The sequence below is a fragment of the Saimiri boliviensis genome, chromosome 17 (assembly GCF_048565385.1).
Source record: "Saimiri boliviensis isolate mSaiBol1 chromosome 17, mSaiBol1.pri, whole genome shotgun sequence".
In the NCBI taxonomy this organism is placed as follows: Eukaryota; Metazoa; Chordata; class Mammalia; order Primates; family Cebidae; genus Saimiri; species Saimiri boliviensis.
This window is the reverse complement of record NC_133465.1, coordinates 2,767,540-2,792,583: the sequence shown is the minus strand read 5'-3', so window position 1 is coordinate 2,792,583 and position 25,044 is coordinate 2,767,540. Positions and strand designations below refer to the sequence as shown.

The 25,044-nt window shown below is 50.4% G+C and overlaps 1 long non-coding RNA gene across 1 annotated transcript in view; it reads left to right on the top strand.

The window, feature by feature from the left end:
- Nucleotides 1–25,044, top strand: part of LOC141581773 (uncharacterized) — a 209,039-nt gene that overhangs the window by 63,527 nt on the left and 120,468 nt on the right. Inside the window, exon 2 of the long non-coding RNA XR_012514503.1 lies at nucleotides 24,619–24,736. This is a non-coding gene — a long non-coding RNA (uncharacterized LOC141581773). The remainder of the gene's footprint in view (nucleotides 1–24,618; nucleotides 24,737–25,044) is intronic.

Sequence of the window (25,044 nt, the reverse complement as noted above, 5' to 3'; positions counted from 1 at the left end):
ACTTTGTCACCCAGGCTGAAATGCAGTGTGGCCATCATAGCTCACTGCAGTTTCAACTTCCTGGTCCCGCCTCAGCCTCCCAAGTAGTTGGGACTACAGGTGTATGCCACCATGTCTGGCTAAATTTTTTTTTTTTTTTTTTTGTAAAGATGGGTTCTTGCTCTGTTACCCAAGCTGATCTCAGACTTCGGGCCTCAGGCAATCTTCCCATTTTGGCCTCCCCAAAGTGCTGGGATTACAGGCATGAACCACTGCAGCCGGCCTTTTTTGTTTTAGTTGGAATATTCACTAAATTCACTAATACTCACTCTCTCTCTGACAGCAAGAGTGCCACTGGGGCATTAGCCTTCCCTGTATATTACTTCATTCCATCCTTAGTATGCTCTGCTGAGGCAAAGTAGGCAGGCATTGTTTTACCTTTTCAAATCTGTTCTTTATCTCTCCATCACCTCTGCCATCTTCCTAGTCCAAGCCACTGCCAATTCTTTTTATTAAGCTTCTCTAAGGCAAGTTTATATTTAGTAAAATGCACAAATCCTGAGCATACAGCTGGATGAAGTTTTACACCTAGGTAACCACGGCTAAGCTCAAGTTATTGAACGTTCCCAGCTTTATAGCTGGCTCCCTCCTCCTCCCTGCAGTCATTAGCCCTCCAAGGATAACAGCTATGCTGACTGCTATTCTTACAGACTTTTTCTGCCTGTTTTTGAACTTCCTATAAATATCATGCAGTGTGTCCTCTCGTGTTGTGAAATGCACCTATGTAGCATGCATCCCTCAGTAGATTGTTTTTGTTCACTGCTGCATGATGTTCCATTATGTGACTAGACGGTAATTTATTTGTTCATTCTATAATGGGTGGACATTTGAGTTGTTTTCAGCTTTTGGCTATTACAAATAAAGCTTGTGTCTTTTAATGGACATTCTTCTTGGTCACAGAGTACATTTATTTTTAGCTTTAAAAGATACTACCAAATAGTTTTTTTCCATAATAGATAGATTGATTTATGTTCCCCGTAGCAGTGTATGTGAGTTCCAGGTGCTTCACATCCTCATCAACCCTTGGTATTCTTGATCAGTCTTGTAAAATTTAACCACTCTGATGGGTCTGTAGTAGAATCTCATGGGGATTGTACCTTGAGTTTCTCTGATGATAAATGATACTGAGCATCCTTTCGTTTGTTTATTGCAAGCCACTGTGAATGCTCTCATGGGTCACTGTGCAGAACTCCTACCCAACCTCTCCCTCTTCCTGCTCTGGGCCTCTCCAATCCCTTCTGCCCAGTACAGCTGCAGTGAAGAATATTCCTGACATAGCATTTGGGTGCTGTTGCCCTCCTGTTTAAAACCCTTCTTTAGCTTTCCCTTGCCCTTTGGATCGAGGGCCAAATCCTTGACCTGTTTTTGCTTTCCCAGAACTCCTGCCTACCTCTCCAGCTTCATCTAAGACCATTCTCTCCCTTGTACTTCAGCCACTCTGGTCTTCTTCGGGCATATGAGTTGTTTCCAGGTTTTGGCTATTGTAAAATCTCACGTCTTCTCCTTCCAGCATTTATCTTACATTCTGCAATTATTTGCTGACTGTTTGATTGATGTCTGTCTCTGCTACTAGACAGTAAGATCCACAGGAGCAAGCCCTACACTTCTCTTGCTCATTTTGCATCTCTAGTGTCTAATGTAGTGCCCAACACATAGTAGATCCATAGTACATATTTGATGAATAAGTAAATACACTGATATGGTTTGGCTGTGTTTCCCCACCCAGATTTCATGTCAAGTTGTTATCTCCACATGTTGAAGGAGGGGCCTGGTGGGAGGTGATTGGATCATGAGGGCCAATTCTAATGGTTTAGCACCATTAGTGCTGTCTCGTGGTAGAGTCCTCACAAGACCTAGTTGTTTAAAAGTGTGTAGCACTTCCTCCTTTGCTCTCTCTCTCTCTCTCTCTGCCATGTGCCTACTTCCATTTCACCTTCTTCCATGATTGTAAGTTTCCTGAGGCTTCCCAGTTAGGCCTCATGTACAGCCTACAGAACTGGGAGTCAATTAAATCTCTTCATAAATTACCCAGTCGCAGGTAGTTCTTTATAGCAGTGTGAGGATGGACTAATACGTACACCTCCAGTTTACAAATGAAGAAAGTGAAGCTCTGAGAGGGAAGGTGCCCTTAGGTTGCAGACCTGGAGCTAGAAGCCAGATTTCCTGATTCTTCAATGCTCTTTTTCACCATACCCCAGTGCCTCTGATGAGATGATGAGTAGAAACATTTTGCTGTTGCTCTTGCACAATTCTAGTGTAAGGATTGCCATGTTATGATTATTGTTGTTGTTATTATTATCAGGTCACCATCAGAATGTCAGTTCCAGGAGAGTAGCAATGGTGTCTGTTTCATTTTTCGATGGATCCAAGCACCTCAGTACAGTGCTTGGAACAGAAGAGACACATTGGTTGAACTGACAGTTAACTATCGGTTGAATTGCAGCATTGTTGGCATAGACTAGCCTAAAGAAAAATGTCGGCCAGGTGCGGTCGCTCAAGCCTGTAATCCCAGCACTTTGGGAGGCCGAGGCGGGTGGATCACGAGGTCAAGAGATCGAGACCATCTTGGTCAACATGGTGAAACCCCGTCTCTACTAAAAATACAAAAAATTAGCTGGGCATGGTGGCGCGTGCCTGTAATCCCAGCTACTCGGGAGGCTGAGGCAGGAGAATTGCCTGAACCCAGGAGGCGGAGGTTGCGGTGAGCCGAGATCGCGCCATTGCACGATACAGCCTGGGTAACAAGAGCAAAACTCCGTCTCAAAGAAAAAAAAAAAAAAAGAAAAAAAAGAAAAATGTCAGCTCCTTTTAAAAGCAAATGCCATGGAACTGTTCATATGTTTTTGGAATTGTTCATATATTTTCATTTTGCTGGGACTTTATGGGACTGATTATTGTTTAAAGTAGGAGGCTGGTGACTGGTACCTGGAAATCTGTCACATGCTAAATGGTATTCACTGAAACTCAGTAATCCCAAACTTCCTCTGGTTGCACTTAGGCAGGTCAACTTTGATTTGCCCCTCTGGGAAAAAGTTAGCTTGAATCATGAAGGAAGGGAAAAAGAGGACACTCAAAAGACACAAGGAACCTACCAAAGAGAATTAGGGCTTTGCTCATTGTTGGCAAGCAAATTGCTGCTGCCCATTGCAAATGAATCTTATTTGTCCACCATCAAGCCTTATCTGCTCATCGTGGCGGGGCCTGCTGCTGCGCTGTTTGGCAGCAGATGGGTTCCAGGGATGGCAGCTCCGTGGAAGTAATAAAATGGCATTTCTTTTCCAATTGTCTCTCATTGAGACCTCTTGGTAATTCAGATTGATTATCTTGCAGCCCAGCACAAGGACTGACTGAGTGAGGCTTGTCTGGGCCCAGGCCTTTATTGCTGTCTCAGGAACGGAATGATATACACAGCCAGATTGTTCTCCAGCTACCCAGGGGTTCTGTCCTTACCAGTCAGGGGCAAACTCTTGACAGTGGGTGAGGCGAGGAGGCTCCTTCAAGTCTGGAACAGGCTTCTGGACCCCTGGCCCAGTGCTCTGTTCAGGACAGCCAATACACTGCCAGGAACAGGCCTGTGATAGTCTCTATCCCCTGCCTTGGCTAGGACCACGGTGCCTCCGAATTCCCAGTGGCTTCAGGCTTTGTCTGCAGTAGGAATGGCTTGTCCATCCCCAAAGATTCATCCATCTGGGAGTCCCAAGACGCTCCCAGGGCTGCAGCCCCATACCCTTCCTGTGGCCCTGCCTACGCTCTTGGTGCCTGAGGGAATGGAGAGAATCAATACCTTCTTAGTTTTGAGCTGTTTATCCGTTTTTTGTTTTTGTTTTTTTGTCTGTTTGTTTGTTTTTAAAACAGAGTCTTGCTTTGTCGTCTAGACTAGAGTGCAACCTCCGCCTCCTGGGTTCAAGTGATTCTCCTGCCTCAGCCTCCTGAGTAGCTGGGGCTACAGGTGCATGCCAATACGCCTGGCTAATTTTTGTGTTTTTAGTAGAGATGGGGGTTTTGCCATGTTGGGCAGGCTGGTCTTGAGCTCCTGATCTCATGTGATCCACCCGTCTCAGCCTCCCAAAGTAATGGGTTTATAGGCATGAGTCACCATGCCAGGCCTAACTGTTTTGTTTTTATGAGCAGGGAGAGTCAGAGATTCTGGGGTGCTGAGAGTGAAGCTGGGATCTGGCAGGGCACTATACATACCCTCACTCCAATAGCTAAACCAACAGCTAGAGTCTCTGCTCTGAAGGCTCTTGAAAGTCCTGTGTTTAAAGTGCCAGGCCCCCACCCCTGGGAGCAAGGCCAACCTCGTGCCCCCTTGCACCCTGTCCTTTCAGTTTCTGTGAATTTTTTAGTTCTCCTCCTGCCCGTCTCCTCTCTCCTCCATTCCCACATCCTGATCCCCTCAGACCCATCTACCCCTCAACCCCGTCTGACTGCCAATTGAAAAGGCCTGAAAATAATGTGAAATAATATAGTATCACCCAGAGGCTGCTGACAGGCAGCGCGGCCACCTCTGAAAACAGGCGGGGAGGCAGGGAGGGCAAGGAAATTATAGGCTGCACAAAGGAGAAAAAGTTAAAGTGAGAGCTCCATAAAAGAAAGTGGAACTATTATGCTGCAAAATGCCAACTCATTACAAAGCGGCCAAATAAGAGAGAAATACGGCGCTGCCTGTAATAGCGGTTTACAAGGGAACATTGTACAGCAACAGAAGAGACGCTGCTATAATTTGCTCTAACAACTCCAATTATCCCTTTTATTGATTTGGCAACACATTTAATAGGAGTAGCCACACCTCTTCTGTTACAAATCATTAAAGGTGTTGAACGGTGTAATTTTAAAATTGTCCTCCTACAGTTGTCAGTATGACAGCATAATTCTCCCTGATTTCGGCTATGTAAACACCGAGGCACAGTCATTTCCCCCTTACAAGGCCAGAGATGTTGTCAGCCTGGGGTTTTTGTGCAGAAACATCCATTTAATGCATATCTTTTTTTCCCCAGCCGGCTCTCCTAATTGCAGTGAGGTTTGGTTTACTTTTTTTTTTTTTTTTTTTCCTTTCTCTCTCACTCTTTCCCTCTTTTCTTCCAACTAAGAGATGTGTGTGATGGGAAAGGTCAGGGAGGAAAATAAACAGGCAGGTTGGTCTTCTCTTTCTTCCCTGGCAGCCTTAATTACTACTTAAGCATGGGCCCTGCACTTAACATCCGTGGGGAGCAGGCCCGGGGCGCGGTGCACAGTCTCGGGAGGCCGCTCATGCGCCCCCGTCCCCACCCGCAGGCCCCCGCCCGGAGAGCCCCAGCGCGCACGCAGTCTCGGCAGGGCGGCCTGTGCGGCTGGGGACCCGAAGCCAGCGCGGAGGGGCTGGGCGGCCAGCGGGGTCAAGGGACAGTCACGCTGGGGCGGGGCCGCGGGAGCTCTTGCGCCGCGGCTTCTTCCTCTCCGAGCCCTGTCTGCCCTTCATGGGGCCACTGGTGGGGTTAACTTGCTAGGGGTCGGTCACCTTCGCCCCTGCCTCGCCAGCCCGCCAGCTCCCTAAGGTTTTGTGGTTTTTTGTCACCATCACATCCCAGTGTTGAGCTAAGTGAGGAGCCCCCCCGCCCCAACAAATGTATTGGACAGGGGGCAACGGTGTGTGAGAGGAGGCCGAGGAAAGTAGGCCACCCGGGGTTCAGATGGTGAGAAGGGGCAGCCGGGCCGGGCGGCAGGTGGGGTGTGGCCAGCTTGTTGGGTGCTCCACTCCGTGCTGTTGGGGTGGCCAGGGCAGGCTCACGTCTCCGTCCCCCTCCCCTTTCCTGGGACTACACCCAAACCCTCTGTGGTCCCCTGTGTGTGGGCTGTGTTAGGGGTCAGCTTCTTGTGTTCAGGTCCCCTAGGAGCCCACCCCACTCCACTAGGAACCAGGGGCCGGGTACTGTCTGTCCTGAGCAAGCCGCGTAGCTTGAGTCGAGACCCTTTCCAACTCCACCCATGTGGGATCTTGAGCAAAGCCCCCCACCCAACTTAGCTTCAGTGCGGTGGAGCTGGGCCCAACGCCCCTCTGAGGGAGTGCTGCTGTAGGCACCTTCCAGCAGGCTGGGATCACTGCAGTGGGAGGGATTTAAGCTAGACCCAGAGAATTTGAGCTCAAAGGACTTGCTTAAGATTGGAAGAGTACATTTCTCTGCAAGAGGGCCAGCAGAGAGGCTCTTGGGTTGAGGAGGGGGATGCTGGCCCAAGCATTGTCATCATAGCCACAGCAGGGCTCTGCCTCAGAGTCTGCAGAAGCGGGGCCCCTGGCTCTTTTTCTCCTCGGACAGTTGGGAGATGGAGGTCAGCCCCAGCAGCTGCCATCCCCCTGACATCAACCCAGCCCAGATCTGTGTGCCTCCATCAGGGCCTGGCTCTTGCCCCACATGGGCCTGCTGTACCACTCAAGAAGAAAGCTGTCTCCAACTGTGACATCCCCACAGGGGAAGGCTTGGGATCTGCTGGAGGAGGGTCCTGGGAAGGGGCCTTCTTTTGTACTCCTGCACAGCAGAGTGTTGGCATGTGCACGTGTGTGTGCATGTGTGCACATCTGTGAACATCTATCTGTGGCTTTTGTTCTGAACACTTGTCTCTCTCCGCTTCTGCCTTGCTCTGTCTTGGTACTTCTGGTGTCCGTGTGTCTTTTTCTGTCTGGCTTTCTTTTTGTCTTCTCTGGGACTCGTCTTTTCATCTTTGTGTTTTTTGCTTATTGTAATTGCCATTTCCAAGCTGGCATTCTCCAATCAGGCCATGGGCTCTGTGAGGGAAAAGACTGTCTTTTCTCTCCCCATGCATGCGCGTAGTAGGTGCCTAGTACATTTCTGTGGAGTAAATGAATGGAGATCTGACTCTGCTTAAGAATCCTTTTGTGTCTGTGTCTCTGGTTGCCTGACTTTCCGGGTCTCTGTGACTCTCAGAAGCTAGTTTTGTGGTTCTGTGTAGGGGTGTACCTGGTTTATTCCCATGCATATGTGTATTTCTTGTGGTAGTTTTTCTCTCCTCGTCTATGTCTGTCCTCAGGTGTGTTGATCTGCCTGAATGTCTCTGCATGTAGACCCAAATGTCTCCCCATGCCTACTGGTCTCAGAGTATAATTGGTGCTGTGTCCAAAGCACGTGTGTCTGGGCATTCATGGCAGAAGAACTGGACTTCCAAATCTGCCCCCTCTCCACATGGGTGAGCGTCTCCCAGACTCTCCGTCATAAGAGGCCATGAGCACCCGAAACTGATCACCTTCTCAGCCTAGAATGGGAGTGAGCTGTGGTCCTCTCCCTCTCTTCCTCTCACTGTGACCCCAATCACAGCACCTGCCCTTCTCTAATTGGCTGATGTCAGTGGAAGGGGGAAGGGAAGGCTGATGTCCAAGGAGGAAATCCCATTTAGGTGAGCCAGAGTCAAGTTATTAGCGGTTAAGATGTAATTGGAGTTGGTGAATAATCTCATTCAATTCATCACGTATTTATGGCGCATCCAGCTGTGTGACCTTGGGTGAGGTGCTTCACCTCTCTGATGAAGTAAGACCTTAATGTTTGCCAAGTACCCTGGATTTCTGAGATTCTGAGTCCCTGAAGCTGGAAAGAGTCTCTCTTTACCGAATTCTGCTGCCTCTGCCTCTCTCCTTGCCTCTGAGTTATTTGTGCAGTTGGCTGTATTCTCTCCTAAACTCTACACTCCTTCATGCCAGGGTCTCACACATATATAAATGCCACAGTTTAGTGCTTTGCACACAGTGGGCGATTTATCAGTTTTTATGAATGGATGACTGAATAATTAAATGCTAGGCAGTCTAATTAATAACAAAAAAATCGAATTAGAAGCCCTGTATGTGCTTAGGCAGTATACAATTTTGGGGGGAGCGGGGAAAGGGGAGATGGCCTATTGCACTTGATATTATAGCCTTGGGAACTTACGTGAGTTCTTCTATGGATTTCAGAAGGGGAGAAATCACAGTTGGGCGGGGTTTGGGATTGAGGCTGGGGAGTGGAGATCTATAGTGAGCTTTCTATAGACTACTTTACTGCACCCTATGGGTTTTCAGCTGCTTTTTTTAATCTCCCCTTACTTCCTCCCCTCGCAACACACACAAAGACAAATAACAGGTGCTCAGAAAGTATTTATTGAATTAATGCAGAAAACGAAGCCTATTTCTTTGTGGCTAAAGATAGCCGATCTCAAACTAGGCTTCTCAATGGGATCACCTAGGATCTTTTTAGAAATCTACTCTTTTGCCCCTCAAATCCAAAATTCACTCTGTGTCACACACACATGATTCAGAATCTCCTGGCTTGGACTCAGAACTAATGTTTTTTAAAGCTGCCTGAGTGACTCTGACATCTGGACAGTTTGGGGTATCCTGGCTTAGAATATGATCAAGATGATAAATATTTAATGTACATTTGAAAATAATTGATATTAGATCGGAGAATATAAGCATTAAATCTTAAATTATATTTGAAACATTGTTTATAAAAGCCCGTGTTCGTACCCGTGTTCCACTCCGTGTCTGCTTAACCACATGGGGGAATATTGGAGTTGGGGGTGAGGAAGGATGCATGTTTTCAGTGGGGCTTGGAATTGGGACTGGAAGGAGAGCTTGGCTCAGATCACAGACACGAAGCAACCAAAAGGAAATGAGAGAAGGCCGGGCATGATCTGCAAAGCTGTGGAAAGAGCTGGTTACTACATCCACTTCCTTTGGCCAGAACTCCACCCGCCACGGAGTCTTCAAAGAGCTTCTCCTGAACTCCCCACTCCCCAGCCTTGAGAGGAGATGCAGGAGCTGGAGGAAGCAGCTTTATCCCTCGCTTTGCGGTTCAGCACAGCCTCAGTATTCCAAGGAGTAGAGGGCAGTGGAAGGATAACTAAGACAATAATAATAACAAATGAAAGCGTCTCTGTGGAGCTTCGAGATACTTTTGTGGTTTTGGCATCCTTGGTTTATTGTGTCTGCTCTGCTTGTCATTACAAGGCATTACTTCTTCTCTTTAGTGTGACCAACACGTGCTGTCCCTACTATGTGCCGATCCAGCCCTGTAAGGTAGACGTCATTCTTATTTCCACTTTACAGATGGGGAACTGTGGCTCAGAGAGATGGACCTGCTCAAGTTTACACAGCCAGTGCAAGGTAGTGCTAGTAGGTGAACTCAGATCCGTTGACCCCAAGGCTTATGATTTTCCCCCATGCCTTCCTGGAAGGGCTCCAAGGTAAAGGGTTAGGAAGTTCACTCTGAATGCGGCTCAGCTGCAGCCAGGATGCAACCGACTGAGTCCTAATCACTGCTTAGGTTTCTCCCCCACAACCCGCTTAACGGAATGGCTCCTGCCGATGAAGCCTGGAGTGAAGGGACCGACCAGCTCCGTGGACCACTCTCCATCCTTCTCCTTCTGGTCCCTCAGCTCTCCTTTCTTGGTGCTTCCGCCCTCATCCTTTTCCTCAGTGGTCCTTCCTCAAGTATGTGTCTGGTGTCCCAGGAAGCTCTCTCTCACCCACCCCTCTACCACCTGCCCTGTTGGACTTCATTGATTTGCTTGCCTATTCATCTACCAGATCACCTAGCAAGGACTCAGCAGGCTTGGCCAGGCATTGTGCTGGGCCTGGGCATCCAGAGGTGAGGAAGACCTTTCAGAGCCCCCGAGCAAGAGAGAGCAGTACATTCAAGGCCAATACACAGGAATCAGCACTTCAAGGGCAGAGAAGAGAAGCCAGCCTCCACATTTGCCCTGTGAAAACTAGACTTCATGTTGCATATGACAGGGATCCAGCCAGAATGGCTAAAACCATTCACACTCTGGGGGTGCTGCGAGCCCTGGGGGCAGAGGCTACTCTGAGGATGCCCAGCAGATCCAGTGCATGGGCCACAGGTCTTCCTCTGATTCTCGATCCCTAGGGCCCCTCAGAAGACTTGTTTATTCTGGTTTTCAGGTCCCTCCAAATGATCTGTCTTCAGAAGAGCTCCGCCTCCTAAGCAGTCTTCTTCCGCCAAGTTCTGTCCGTCCTGCTGTGTATGTGTGTGTGTAAGAAGCAAGAGAGACGGGGGGCCCACATGCGTGCTTATAGCCCGTCTGAGCCTTTCTCCATGGCTGGTCTTGGGCAGTAGCTGAAGAGTTGGAGCCCCCATTCTATGGGGTGAGCCTCACCCTTGCCCTGTGTGGGAGCACTTGGGCAGAGTCCCCACAGGAGTCCCTCTCCTGGTGAGGAGGAGAAGGCACGCTCACTGCACATGACTTGTGAGCTCTCAGCAGAGCCTAGGTCTCAGGAGAAGAGAAAACCAGTGGGACAAGAAGGAAAAGGAGGAGGGAAAAGGACCAGCCTTGACAGTGGGATGACCAAGGGAAGAATCCTGGGACAGCCAGCAGCTGCCACCTCCCAGGAAGACAGGAACCAGGGCCCCTTGACAGGAGCAAGACTCCACCCTCAGTGGCTGAGCCTCCTGCCCCAGAGGTTGGCTGGACCCAACCAGGCCTGGGTTTTGTGTATCCCCAGCAGGAACAGTGTTGGCAGTTCTGAGGTCTCAAGGGCTGAGGGGTTAAGCTGGCAGCAGGAAAGTTTGTGGTGTCAGCCCTTTTCTATCTCTGGCTCCCTCATCCCACACCCTGCCCCCTGACAAGCCCCCAACCCAATCCTCCTCCTCCTGTCCTGCTCCTCCTCCCTTTTCCATTTGGAAGAAGGAGGCTTGCTGTCTTTGTATTTTAACTGTAGCAAAAAGATTAAATTGTTTACGAGCCGGGAGCCTCTGCTGGTTGGATGAGCCGGAAGAGACAAAGATAGACATTCTAATTCTCCCCTGTTCTCCAGGCCTCCGTCCCTCTGGCTGCTGCTAATTCTTTTATCTGCCCCCAACACTCCAGGCATTATGTGCATTCATAAAAAAGGGGGGGGGGAGTGGAGAGAGCCCTCGCCGAAGCCAGCAAAATTACTGTTCTCTGCGCGGTTTCTGCGATAGCAATCTCTTGAATGCTGATTACTTTTTTCCCCTCTCCCCTGCCCCCTCCCCCCTTCCCCAGCACCCAACATTAGTTGGTCTTTAACCCTTTATCTTTAGCAAGCAGAAAGACACGGAAAACATCTCACTCAGTGGGTGGAAAAAAAAAAAGGCAAGGCGGGTGGGGGGGGCAGGGAAAGAAAAAAAAAAAAAACCCAGCACAGAGAAGAATTACTGTTATCTCCTCACCAGAAGAGGAACAGCAGAGATAAGGGAAGCCTGAAGAATTAAAAGAAACGTAACGTTGGGGCTCTAAATTCATGCCGAAGCCGGTTGTATTTGTCTGTCACGGGGGTTCATAATTTTCCGAGGTTGTTTTGATAGACTTATTGTGCGGACTGCATAGAAAACTCATCAGCATTTGTTGCCTCTGAGCATTATTGTCAGAGGTAACTGCGTGTCTATAGACTGGGGGAGATAATGGCTGAAGTAGAAAGCAGATAAAGCCCAGGCTCTTCTCATTAAGGACTATCTCTGCCTCCGCAGACCGGCTGGGATTGAGTGACTGGGGCGGCAGCATGGGGCATACATTATGCCAGCAAAAGCAAAAGGCGGTGGCATGAGTGTGGGCAGCTGGAGGACCCCGCGGCCCTGGATGAAAGGCTGAGTGGAGCGCTTCGACAGTGCCTGCAGCCTCGTCGGCTGCAGGGGTGCTGGTCGGGGGCACCCACAGGCTCCCTGAGCTCCAGGGATTTGTGGCAGAGCAATGCAGGGGGTGGGGTGCAGTGCAGGCAGTTCTTTGGTTCCATTCTGACACTGACAGAGGGGGAAATTGAGGTCTAGAGAAGGGAAGGGGTATGTCTAGGGCCTCCCGCTGAGGGGGAGGGCAGAGCAGGTTCCTGCGATTCTGGGGTCTTTATCTGGATCTATGCCTCACACATGCAGTGGCTGAGAGATGGGAGCCTCCCATAACCCAGCCCACTGTCCACGTGGAGATGGGGAGGGGTTGTATACTCTTAACACCAGCTGCCTGTGGGTCCCTCACTCCCTCCCTTTCTCCAGTACATTTTCATGAAGTGCCCATGAGGAGCCTGGCGCTGGGGAATGTGTGGGCACTCTGGTCAGGGGCGAACTGTGTGTAACCCCCACCAGCCATCCTCCTCCCTCCATTTACTGTGGATCCACCCTCCCCAGCAAAGGAGCAGGCAGACCTGGGCAGAGAGGCTCACAGTGTCCTCAAGCCAAGTGTAAGTCCAGGTGGGGACACGCTGTGCAGTGAAAGAGGTTGGGGGAGCAGAACTGGGCTTTGTGTAGCCTGGGAAGATGACCCTTCTCTGGTCCCTTTCCCATCTGTGAAATGGGGACAATAACGTAGCCCACTTAATAGGCTGCTTGAAAGGACTGAAGACATAGTTTATAGAAGGTTTGTTAGCTCGATGCCTGGACACAGTAAGTGCTCGGGAAGCCTGGGATTATCTTTACAATGATTGCTCCTCTGGTGGCCCTAAGGACCGTCCGGACAGCTCAGTTCTGCTTCCTTCATCCGACCCAGGGTGGGGCCTCCAGGGCAAGGTGTCTGAGCTGTAAGTGAATGCTTTATCCTTGTCACATGCTGCTATAAAGGGGAGGCCCTGGCGTCTGAGTCCATTCCTCTTAGTTGGCTGATGAGAACTATGCCCAGAGAAGAAAGGATCCAGCTTAGGGCACACTGCGGGCTCAGGCAGAACTGGACGAAGGACTGAGTCTCACTCACGGCCGTGGGAAACCCTCGGCTGCTTTCTTTGGCAGCACCCTGCCTGCTGGGTTGCTTAAGCCTGGGAGGCTGGCCAGGCAGGAGAGCACTGGTGCATGTTTGCAGGTATCGGGGGAAGAGGAGGCCCAAGGTCCTGCAAGCAGCCTCAGGGGCCTGGAGCCCATATCTGAGGCCGTTCTGGTCTCTGGCCTCCTCAGAATGACCTGGGCCAGGCTTGGGAATGGCAGTGCTTTTAGCAGTTGATTGATCTGCATTTGGTTTGGCTCAGGCCAACTGACAGGGGCAGCATCAACAGCACAGGGATTTAGTGATTGAGGGGAGATGGGCTACAGGCCGGAAGAGGGGCTCTGACAGACACTGGGGGGTCTAGAGGGTCAGCCTGGGGGTCACTGACCACAGAGTCTATGGTATGAGCAACTGGGAGCCACCCTGGCCCTCTAGGACACGTGGAGAAAACCAACGCAATATAAGTCCTTACAAACACCCAGTGCAGTGAGTAAGAGTGAGAAAACTACGGGAGTACGGCCAGGTGTGGTGGTTCACACCTGTAATCCCAGCACTTTGGGAGGCCAAGGTGGGTGGATTGCCTGACGTCAGGAGTTTGAGACCAGTCTGGCCAACATGGTGAAACCCTGTCTCTACTAAAAACACAAAAAAGTTAGCTGGATGTGGTGGCAGGTGCCTGTAGTCCCAACTACTCAGGAGGCTGAGGCAGGGGAATTGCTTGAACCGGGGAGGTAGAGGTTGAGGTGAGCTGAGATTGCGCCACTGCACTCCAGCCTGGGTGACAGAGCAAGAGACTCTGTCTCAAAACAAAAACAATAACAAAAAAACTACAGGAGTACGGAGTAGGGAGGAGCCAGCCTGGTCCAGGGTAAGGAATGGAGAGTCCTGGGTACAGCTGAGTCAAGGCTCGAAGATGAGATAGTGGACACGGTGGGGAAGGGCACTCCAAGCAGAGGGAACAGCCTGTGCAAGGACCTGGAGGCAAAGAAGGGCATGGGATGAGTAGGAAGAGTGAGGAATTGGGTGTGCCCATAGGGGACGGGGAGCCATGTTGGGAAGAACCTCAAATGCCAGAGGAAGAAGATGGGGCTTTATCTGGCGCATCACTGGGGGCCCCAGTGTTCCAAATAGCTGAAAACGCTCACCTCCTGGAAAATCGGGCTCTGCCAGTGACCACTGTCCTTCTCAATTCCCTGATCTCCACCCAGGCCGTCACTAACTCAATAAAGGGCTGACAACTGATAGCTGAGTCTGGCAGGAGTGGCAGAGTGTGGAGCAGAAAGAGCATAGACTCTGGAATGCCTGCATCTCATGGATTTAGTGTTAAATCTCCACTTCAAGCTGTGTGACTTTGGAGGCTAGGCATGTAACCTCCCTGGACTCAGTTTTCTAATCTATAAAGTGGGGACAGCAACTGTCTCGTAGAATGACTGTGAGAATTATCTGGGAATGGTGTGAAGTGCCTGGCATGTTGCAGCCCTGAAACAAATGCCAGTTCTCCTTCCCCCACCCCCACCCCCATGCTGCCAGCATTCCAGTTGGGGCAGTGTGTCCTGGTACCTAGTCCTTGCCCTCCCCAGGCAGCACTCACCTGCAGGCAGCCCTGTGGGCTGTCGCTCATCATCTGCCCTGTGCCCAACCACTGTCTCTTTTGCTTTTGCTGACAATGATGATGTCCTGGCATTGGGCCCAGTCTGCCCTCCTTGGCAGAACACCTGGCATTTCACTCTACCTTCGTCCCCAATCCCTACTACCTGTCAGTCCAGCCTTGCCAACATCCCTAGATGTGACCTACACCTGCCTAGACCCACAGACTCTTCCCTAGACCCTCTTGGCTCTCTAGGCCAGCCCTGTTCCTAGTCCACATGTCAGCTCCGCCCCCTGTAACACAGCTAGCTACTGGGAGGTCCTGGCCCCTGGAAGGTCTCAGGGTTCCCTTGCAGCTCAGGGTGGAGGGCTCAGCTCAACCTCACAGAGACAGTTACGGCTGAGAGTCAGGAAACTTGGTTGAATCCTGGCTAATGGGCTGTGTGGTTGTACGCAATACACTGGTTCTCTCCGGGCCTCAGATTTTTAACCAGTAATTGGAGAGCATCCACCTCTAAGGCCTGTTCTGGCTGTAATGGTCTTGGATTCTAGGGAGGAGGGGCCAGAGGTCCACAGCAAAGGTCTGTAACCCCCTTCTTCCTCACCCTGAAAGGGGCAGCAGGAAAGCCTAGAAACCCAGTGCAGCCCTGCCCCCACTGTCTTGGCGAGGCCCACATCCCCTCCTCAGGATTTACAATGGGCTGAATTCATTTGCATGACAAAATTGGCTCGGGTATCCAAGTGTTGCAGGAAGACAAGTGTAACATTACGCAGAACAAGCAGCTGGGAGGAAGGTTACCGGCAGACAATGAGGGAACAAGCCGCCAGCCCACCCGCTGCCTCTGCCAACCTTTCATCCACAGGCTTGGGGGGCTGCCTGGGGGCGGTGTCAGGGGTGGGGGAGGAGAGAGCTGCAGGTCTGGGAGATGGCTGCCTGCCCAGGGATCTGGGCTGGGTAGATGGGTCGGATGTGAGGGGAACTCCCGCTGCTAGGATCTTCTCACTGTTAGGGTGAAGAGGTTTCCTTTGCTATTTCTAAATGCCTCTGCCCTTTAAATGGTCCCAAAGTTACTTCCCCACTCTCAGGACTTGATAACACAAGAACATAATCACTATCCATGCACCAGTCCACTCATCCATTCTTTCATCGATCCACTCACTCATCCACAAATCTGCTGCCCATCCACCTGCCACCATCCATCCATCCATCCATCCATCCACTCATCAATTCACCCATCCACTCATCCAGCCATCCATCTGCCTATCCCCTCATTCATCCTTCCACAGGCCTTCCCACTGCCACCCACTCACCTATACACTCATCTATTTACTGATTCCTTTGTCCACCCATGCGCCCATTCATCTATCCTTCCATCCACCCACCCATCCACTCACTGATTATCAGTCCCCTCATTAATTCACCTAACCACCTTCCATCCAATAAAACCAGATACTGGACACGTGTTTTGTGCCAGGTACAGCACTGGGGATTTCTCTGTGCGTCAGCTTCCTGGTCTATAAAATAAGGGTAATGATGGGATCCACCTCACAGGCTTGACCCTGGCCCCGACTAAGTGTTTTATTTAGATGTATCTAGTAGTTTTATTTAGATTTATTTTAGTAAATCTATTTACTAAATTTTAGATTTATTTACTAAAATAAATCTAAATAGTTTTCTGCTGTTAATCTTATTGGGCACTGGGGAATCTGAAGGTAAATAAAACAAGAGTTGCTGCCCTAAAAGAAACCACACACTTCTTGGAGAAAATTACAGGACACCTGGCATTAGGGTCCCTTGTGGGATATGCTAATCTGTAGGGAAATATTAAGGATTGTGGGAGGGTCAGAGCCTGGGCATCCTGTTTCATTCCAGGCTCTGCTAGGTAGGTAGGAAAGGACAGAAGTATTATTATTGATCTTTGTATAATACAGATGAGGAAACTGAGGCTTAAGAAAGTTAAAGGACTGCCCAAGACCACACCACTGCACAGAGACACCAGGACTGAACGCTGTGTCTTCTGACTTGCGGCTTCCAGCAGCCTGGATCGTGTTCTTCTTACCTCATTTAGGTAGCAAGAGAAGCTGCTGCAAAGCTGTCTTAGTCCCAGGTTGTGGGAGCAGAAGCAAGACGTTCCGATCCCTTGAGGAAGAGAATGGCTCAGCACGAGGGGGCCTCACCCAGAGCCCTGGGTCTATTCTGAGCCCCTCACCTAAAGAGGGACATTGGTGAGTAGGAGCTGACAGATGAGGTGGGACTACTCAGGGGACTAGGGTTGGGAAAGGGGACATTCATTTGGTCTTTGGAACTGAGGCCCGAGCAATGCATTCTGGCTGTGCTGTGGAGGGCACCAAGGACTTTGACCTCAGCGTAGAACGTGGACTCTGCTTACCATGCCTGAGGGCTACGCGGGGCACAGCATGGAGAGGTGCTGTATGCAATCCTTAGGGGTGGAGCCAAGATCAACCCATGAAAGCTACAGGAAAATGTGCCTACATGAAATGTACAGGAAGGCACATTTGATCATTTCTAACTATGATGATTAGTTCCCACATCACAGAACTGTTGCGAGCAAAGTGGTCATGTCCTTGTCACTAAAAGCACTAAGATGCTAGAGGGGGCGTAGTGTGGTAGAAGAATTGTGGCCTTCAGAGCATGTCAGGTGTGAGTTCGAATCCAGATGTCTGATGCTATCTGTATGACCTCTGGAAAGTCACAGAACTTCTCTGAGACTAGTCTGAAAAATGAGAATTAGAAATCTCAATCATGATACTTTGTGAGAATCCAGTAACAATTACCGGTGCTTAGCAGTGTACCAGTGGAGCGTGGTGGCCCACGCCTGTAATCCCACTTTGAGAGGCCGAGGTGGGTAGATCACTTGAAGTCAGGAGTTCAAGAGCAGCTTAGCCAACATAGTGAAACTAAGTATATACTAAACATACAGAAATTAGCCAGGTATGGTAGTATGTACCTGTAATCCCAGCTACTCAGAAGGCTGAGGTAGGAGAATCACTTGAACCTGGGAGGCAAGAGTTTGCAGTGAGCCAAGATTGTGCCACTGCACTCCAGCCTGGGCAACAAGAATGAGACTCTGTCTCAAAACAAAACAAAACAAAACAAAACAACAGTGTGTTGAGTAAGTCTTCCTCACAACCAGTGCATGAGATAGGTCCTTTAATTGTTAAACAAACTTTTCATTTTAGAATAATTTCAGATACATGGAAAAGTTACAGAGATAGTACAGAGACTTCCCATAAGCCCCCACCCAGCTTCCCTTACTGTTAACATCTTATGTCAGCATAATATTTTGTCAAAACTAAGAGACCAACATTGGTACATTAGGTCCTTTAATTTTTAATTATTTCCACTTTGCTAATGAGGTTTTAGAGGCACAGAGAAGCTGAGCTTCCAGCCCCAAATCATGTTGCATTTTGACACATTCAGTGAAATGCAGTGTGGGAGAATGCCCAGCACTGATGTCTTTCCCATTCCAGAAAACCTAGGTGGGCCTGGGCTCCACTGTGTCTCTTATTAAGAGGCTCTGGCAGGCTGGGCCCCATCTCTGCACCTGTGTCCATCTTCCCTGCAGTGTCTTAGCAACAGAGCCAGTGGCACCAGAGAGACCACCCGTGGAGAGCATTTTACCAGCGAGCGAAGATTGGCTTTGACCAGTGCTTCTCAGGGGGCACACAGTAGGTGCTCTGTAAGGATTTGTTGTATAAATTAACAAATGAGCAGTGAAGTAATGAAGTAGAGAGCATTTCACTTTGTGTAGAAGACTAAATTCAGGCACTTTCAGGAGCTTTTCCAAATGTAAAGCTCTTGAAGCCTGAGGTGACCAGTCTCCTCCCTTGCTGGGCTCTATTCCTTCCCGGAGAAATCGGAAGCACCAATTTGCATCCTGAGCACAGCAGGCACTTAAAGTGTGATGCTGATATTGGTATCTCCACCCACATTTTCCCTTGGTCCCAATTTCACCTCCACTTATTTCAATTGTATTTTACCATGTTGTGCGTTCTCTGCAAGCTGCCTCCAATCCTTGAGGGGTGTGTGTGTGTGTGTGTGGGGGTGGGTGTGTGTGTGTGGCAGTGGTGGTACATAAAAAAACAAAGAGGCTGGGCAAGGTGGCTCATGCTGGTAATCCCAGCACACTGGGAAGCCAAAAGTCAAAGTAGGAAGGTCGCTTAGCCTAAGAGTTCAAGACCAGCCTGTGCAGCATAGGGAGACCCCATCTCTACAAAAAATAAAAAATTAGCTGGATGGGTGGCATATGCCTGTAGTCCCAGCTATTTGGGAGGCTGAAGCGGGAGGATGGCCTGAGCCTGCGAGGTCAAGGCTGCAGTGAGCCGTGATTGTGCCACTGCACTCCAACCTGGGCAAAACCCTATCAAAAACAACAACAACCAACAACAAAAAATAAATGCAAGCATGAAAAGAAAGACACTGCAAAGTCAGTCACTGATGGTAGTATGGGGCTTTGTGGCAGAGGTGAGATTGGTGGGTGGTCCTGTGCTTTGAGGTTCCCAAGGGGCATGCCAGGCCTCGTGCTGGAGATGCTGTGATGGAAGGCCTAGCCTCTGTTTTCAGGAGCTCAGTGCCTGGCAGAGGGGTCAGCCGAGGACGCAGCCCATGACACTGGATGTGGCAAGAATCTCCTGGGGCCAGCCTGGGTGCTCCAGCAGAGGGTCCTCCAAGCACCCACCCCCACCATCACATAAGCTGCTTGGTTCTCTGAACCAAGGGCTTTTAGGGCCCTGGCTCTCAGGAATCTCCTCCCCACTTCTCTCCTTCAAAATCCTTCTCTTCACTTCCTGACCCTCCCTGGTCTCCTCCTTGTCCCCTCGGCAGCCCCCAGCACTCTCTGCCCCTCAGCTTTGTGTTGGGCCTCTGCCCCACAGCCTCTGGCCTCCACATGGGAGTTTGGGTTTGGCTCCTCTGTAAGAGCCTTGGAAAGAGGAACTCCTCCTCTCCAGCATCCAGCACAGTTCCCGGCAAGTGGGAAGACGTGAAAAATGTCCCTCTAAGACTTGGTGCTCTAGTATACATCTGGCCTTGGTGCCAGTGGCAGAGGCCAGCAGCAGGCCTGAGTTTACTCATCTGCAGGGTGGGAATGAGGAAGGAGGGAAAGCCCCAGCCTGGGAGGATAGGCCATCACTGAGAGGGTCACCTCTGGGGCTGCTGCTGGTCTCTCCTTCTCCATGGTGACTGTGGGAGCTCTTGGAGCAGGTTCAACTGTTTTTCTCAAAAGATATGGCCGAAACTGAAACCCCAGTGCCCGTGACATGACCCTATTTAAAATAGAGTCTTTGCGTGTAATTAAGGATCTTGAGATGAGATCATCCTGAATCCAGGGTGATTCTAAATCCAATGGCTGGTTTCCTCATGAGAGACAGAGGAGGGAGATTTGAGACACAGAGAAACAGAGAAAAAGGCCACGTGAAGACAGAGGCAGAGATTAGAATGACGTCCAGCTACAGGCCTGGGAACACCAAGCTTGCCGGCAGTTCAGAGGTGGGAGAAAGACATGGAATAGATTCTCCTTCAGAGCCTCGAAGGAGCCAGCCCTGCCAACACCTTGATTTCAGACTTCTGAACTCTGAAACTGAGAGAATACATTTCTGTTGCTTGAAGCCACCAAGCTTGTGGCAGTTTGTGGCAGCAGCCCTGGGAAGCTAATGCAGCCCCTTTCTCAGTATCTTGGTTCACCCGTCCCAAAAGTTAGAATGGCTTACCCCAGTTAAAATGGCTGTTATCAAAAAGACAAAAAATAACAAATGCTGGTGTGGATGTGGAGAAAGGGGAACTCTTACACACTGTCGGTGGGAATGTAAATTAGTATTGCCACCATGGGAAACACTATGGAGGTTCCTCAAAAAATTAAAAATAGCTTGTAATCCCAGCACTTCCAGAGGCTGAGATGGGAGGGTTGTTTGAGCCCAGGAGTTCAAGGTTTGGTGAGCCAAGATTACACCACTGCACTCTAACCTGGACAACAGAGACCCTATCTCAAAAGAGAGAGAAAAGAAAAAGGAGAAAGAAAGAAAAGAGAAAGAGAAAAGGAAAGAAAGAAAAAGGAAGAAGGAGAAGGGGAGGAGGGAAGGAGGAGGAAGGAAAGAAGAGGAAGAGGAGGAGGAGGAAGGAAAGAAGAGGAAGAGGAGGAGGAGGGAGGAAAGAAGAGGAAGAGGAGGAGGAGGAAGGAAAGAAGAGGAAGAGGAGGAGGAGGGAGGAAAGAAGAGGAAGAGGAGGAGGAGGGAGGAAAGAAGAGGAAGAGGAGGAGGAGGGAGGAAAGAAGAGGAAGAGGAGGAGGAGGAAGTAGTAGTGGTAGTGGAGGAGGGAGGGAGGGAGGGAGGGAGGGAGGGAGGGAGGGAGGGAGGGAGGGAGGGAGGGAGGAGCTGCCGTGAACCAGGAATCCACTGCTGGGTGTATCTCCAAAGGCAATGAAATCAGTATGTCAAAGAGACATCTGCAGTCCTACGTGTATTGCAGAGCCTTTCACAATAATCAAGATGTGGAATCAACCTAAGTGTCCATCCGTGGATGAGTAGAAAAGAAAATGTGGTACCTAGAAACAACGGGATACTATTAAGCCATACAAATAATGAAATCCTGTCACTTGTGGCAGCGTCGATGGACTTGGAGGACATTACGTTATGTGAAATAAGCCAGACTCAGAAAGTCAAATCTTACATGATCTTATTCGTAGTCTAAGAAAATTGTGCTCACAGAATAGAGAGTAGAAAAGTGGTTACCAGAAGCAGGGAGCTGGGGGTAGCGAGTAGGGGTGGGATGGGAATAAATTAGTCAACAGATACAAAGTTATAGATAGGAAGTGTTCTGTTGCACAGCCGGAGGGCTGTAATTAACAGTATTGTGCCAGGCACGGTGACTCGTGCCTATAATCCCAGCACTTTGGGAGGCTGAGGCAAGAGGATGGTTTGAGTCCAGGAGTTCAAGAGCAGCCTAAGCAACACAGGGAGACCCTGTCTCTACAAAAAATAAAAAGTTAGCTGAGTGTGGTGGAGCACTTGTAGTCACAGTTACTTGGGAGGCTGTGAGTGGGAGGATCACTTGAGGGCAGGAGGTGGAGGCTGCAGTGAGCTGTGTTCTTGCTACTATACCCCAGACTGGGCAACAGAGCAAGACCCCATCTCAAAAAAAAACAAAAACAAAAACAAACCAAAAGTGGCATTTCGTGAGTGCCCATCACATACAGGTATTTTGCTCTGGGCTTTTTTTTTTTTTTTTTTTTTTTTTTTTTTTTTAAACAGGGTCTCCGTCTGTCGCCCAGGCTGGAGTGCAGCTCACTGCAACCTCTGACTCCCACCTCAGCCTCCCAAGTAGCTGGGACTACAGCATGCACCACCAGGCCTGGCTGACTTTTGTAGTTTTTGTAGAGATGGACTTTCACCATATTGCCCACCTCCTGTGGGGCTCAAGCAATCCTCCCACCTCGGCCTCCCACGGTGCTGGGATCACAGGCATGAGCCACTGCTCCCGGCCTTGCTTTGGGCTTTTCTAAGCTCTCTCCGTTAGTCCTTACAACAGCCTTGTGAATTAGGACTCGACACCCCACTTCCACAGAGGAGGAAATGAAGAGGTTGCGGGGGTTGTCTTCCTCGGGCCAGGGATTCCACAGAAGCGGCAGAGGTACCCCTGTGTGCCGTCCAGCTTGGAGAATGGGGCAGGGCAGGGGCACAGTCTTGGTGAGGGTGAGACATCACTTACAAGGAACTGAAACATTCACACTTATTTAAGGTGAAAGGAAAGAGGGGAGAGAAGGAGGGAGGGAGGAGGAAGGGATAAAAGAAAGACAATGTGGGGGGATTTATGGGAGGATTCGGGGGTCTCTGTCCCTGAGAGCTCAACTCGGGCTCTGCCCTCCCCTTGCCTTCCCAGTCAGCTGCAGATGCTGAATTCTCAGCAACCCGATGTGGCGGGTGGGTGGGGGGGGCACTCCAGGAACATGAGATTGGGGCTGTGATGTCAGGCATGTGACCAGGCGGTGCCCAGAGCTCTGCTGACCACAGGGGTGACCTCTGTGAGGGGCTGCCCCACTTAGGCCCTCGTGCCTGTCTTCTGCTAAGCGAGGGCTCTGGCTCTCAGCTGAGCAGGTCTGTGATCCATCCGCTCTAATTAATAATGACAGCAGCACCACTTCCCGGGCACTGCACTGTGGCCCTGAGATCGGTGCAGAGCCGGCTGCCTGGGCTCCGATCCCCACACCACCACTTTCTAGCTCTGTGGCCTGAAAAAGTTTCTTAATGTCTCCAGACCTTCATTTCCCATCTGTGAAATCGGGACGTTCTAGCTCCCACGTAGATGTCTGAGGACCAGCTGGGCTCATGCGTCAGTGGAGAGCGGGGGACACAGTAAGCTCTTTCTACGGGCAGTTTTTGCCATCCTCGGCATCGTGGTTCTGTTATTATTCTCATTCCTACAACAGTACCAACATCGAGGACATACCAAGCACTGTGCTAACTGCCGCCTTAACTCATTAGTCCTATGGCTCCAGAAAGGAGGAGACTGAGGCTCCAAGAAAGCACTCGACTGCTCACATCAGGCCGCTGGTCCACGGCAGAGCCTGCGCACCTGCCGAGCCGTGTGACTCCCGGGCCTCACTAAGCCAGAGCCCAGCAGTCTTCCCACGTTTACTGGGAGGAAGGAGGAAGTATTTACTGGGCACCTACTGTGTTCTCATGATGAAATTTAATCTTTACACTTCACATAGGTGGTTGGTTTAATTATTTTCAAGGAAGAGATGAGGAAACTTGAGGCAGAGAGGTTCTGTAGCTCACCTGCTGCTGCATGGTAGCGCCACGCTGCCCACACTGGGGAGTCTGGCATCCGACACCAGAGCCAGGCGCTTCCCAGACTGGAGCACTGCGGTGTGACTGTGAGTGTGTGGGTGGGAGCAAGCACATGAAGATGGGGTTAACGTTTGCCTCCTTCCTCCCACTGAACTGAGAGCAGGGTGTGTGTGTGTGTAAGAGAATGTGTGCTGCTGTGTATGTATGTGAGAGTGCGAATTGTGTGAGAGAGTATGAGAGAGAATGTGTGTGTGGTGTGTGTGTGCACAAGTGTGTGTGTGCATGTGTGAGTCTGGTGTGTATGTGTGTGAGTGGGCTGGGGTGTGTGTGTATGTGAGAGGAAGAGTGTGTGGAGAATGTGTGTGAGAGAGAGTGTGAGAGACTGCTTGTGGGTGTGTATGGGAGAGAGGGAGAGCGTGTGTGTGCCTGACCGTGAGAGAGAAAGGTATGCTTCTGTGTGTGTATGTGTTGAGTGTGTGTGTATGTGAGACAGAGTGTGAGTGTGTATGTGTATGTGTGAGAGGAGAGTTTGAGAGAATGTGTGTGGTGTGTGTGCACGAGTGTGTGTGTGCACGAGTGTGTGTTCGTGTGTGTGTGTGTGTGTGTGTGTGGTCTGTGGTATATGTGTGAGTCTGTGATGTGTGGCTAAGGATGGGAGCCTCAGGAGGTCTGTGGTGTGTGTGTGAGTCTGTGGTGTGTGGCCAGGGATGGGAACCTCTGTCTCCTGGGCTCCTTATCCCAGGGACGGTGTCTGTGGGGTGGGGAGTGGGAGTCACGGGGAGGCCTGGGAGCTGGGAGTGGGCACCAGCCTATTAATGCCGCCCTCCTGAGGTGGGTGCAGATAAGTGGCCCCAGGGGGCCGGGCTGAGGCCCCTCTAACTGGCTTGTTGCCATGGGGATGCTAGCTGTGAATACAGGCCTAGAAGTCCAGCCCAAGCCTCCCCTTCCCGGCAGGAGTAGACCCCAGCTGGGGCGTGTTTGTCTGGGAAGGGGGCTGACGGGCCATCCCATCCCTGCCTCCCTATTACTGAAAGCAAAGGCCTCTGTCCTTCCGTTTTCCCTCAGAGGACTGTCCTGGGTCAAGAGAGAAAATGGCTGTCTTGATGATCCTGACATTGGGGAATGGTGGGTCCCCTTGCTGTCAGGTGACCAGGGCAGGCAGGGAAACACATGTGGTTACACAGCCACACCTGTGTTCCAGACCGTACAGCCCACCCCACCCAGAGACCAGACCCCTGCGGGCATCGGGCCCTTGAGAGGTTCGGGTGGGTCTCCGAGCAGGGGCAAGTTTATGTGAAAACCAGCAGCTCTCCTGTGGGGGGGTCCACCTGGAGTCAGGACACCTGAGGGTTTTCGTTAATATTTTCTTGTGAAAATTTTCAAACATTAAAAGCTGGAGAGAGCATTTAATGAACCCCAAGTACCCATCAGTCAGTTGCAACAATTATTAGCTTTGTCCATCTCATCTCATCTGTCCCCTCTTTTTCTTTCTTTTTTTGCCAGGGTAGTTGAAAGCAAATCCCAGCTCTCGGGTGATTTCATCTGGAGTGACTTCGGTAAGAACCTCTCACTGACTGACTATGCCAGGATCACACCTGAGGAAATTAACAGTAATCCCGTGGTGAGTATCAGCTGACACTCAGTCCCTCTTTAACTGTGCCCCTCCCCTCCCTCTGGTAAATACAGAAACCCACACTGCAGGGGTGGATGGAGGGCCCTGTGAGGGGTGGCTTCTGTGCTTTAGCTTTGGAGCCTTGAGAGGGTGATGGCTGAATGCCTGTGGCTTTGGATGGGTGGTTCTGCTTTATGAGGCCTCCCTTTCCTCCTGTGCTAAAGGTACTGACCTCTCCCGAGGCTGTCGGGAGGAGTGAATGAAATTGTATGAGTGCAGTACTGGGTACATGGTAGGACCCCAGTGAATGGTGATGG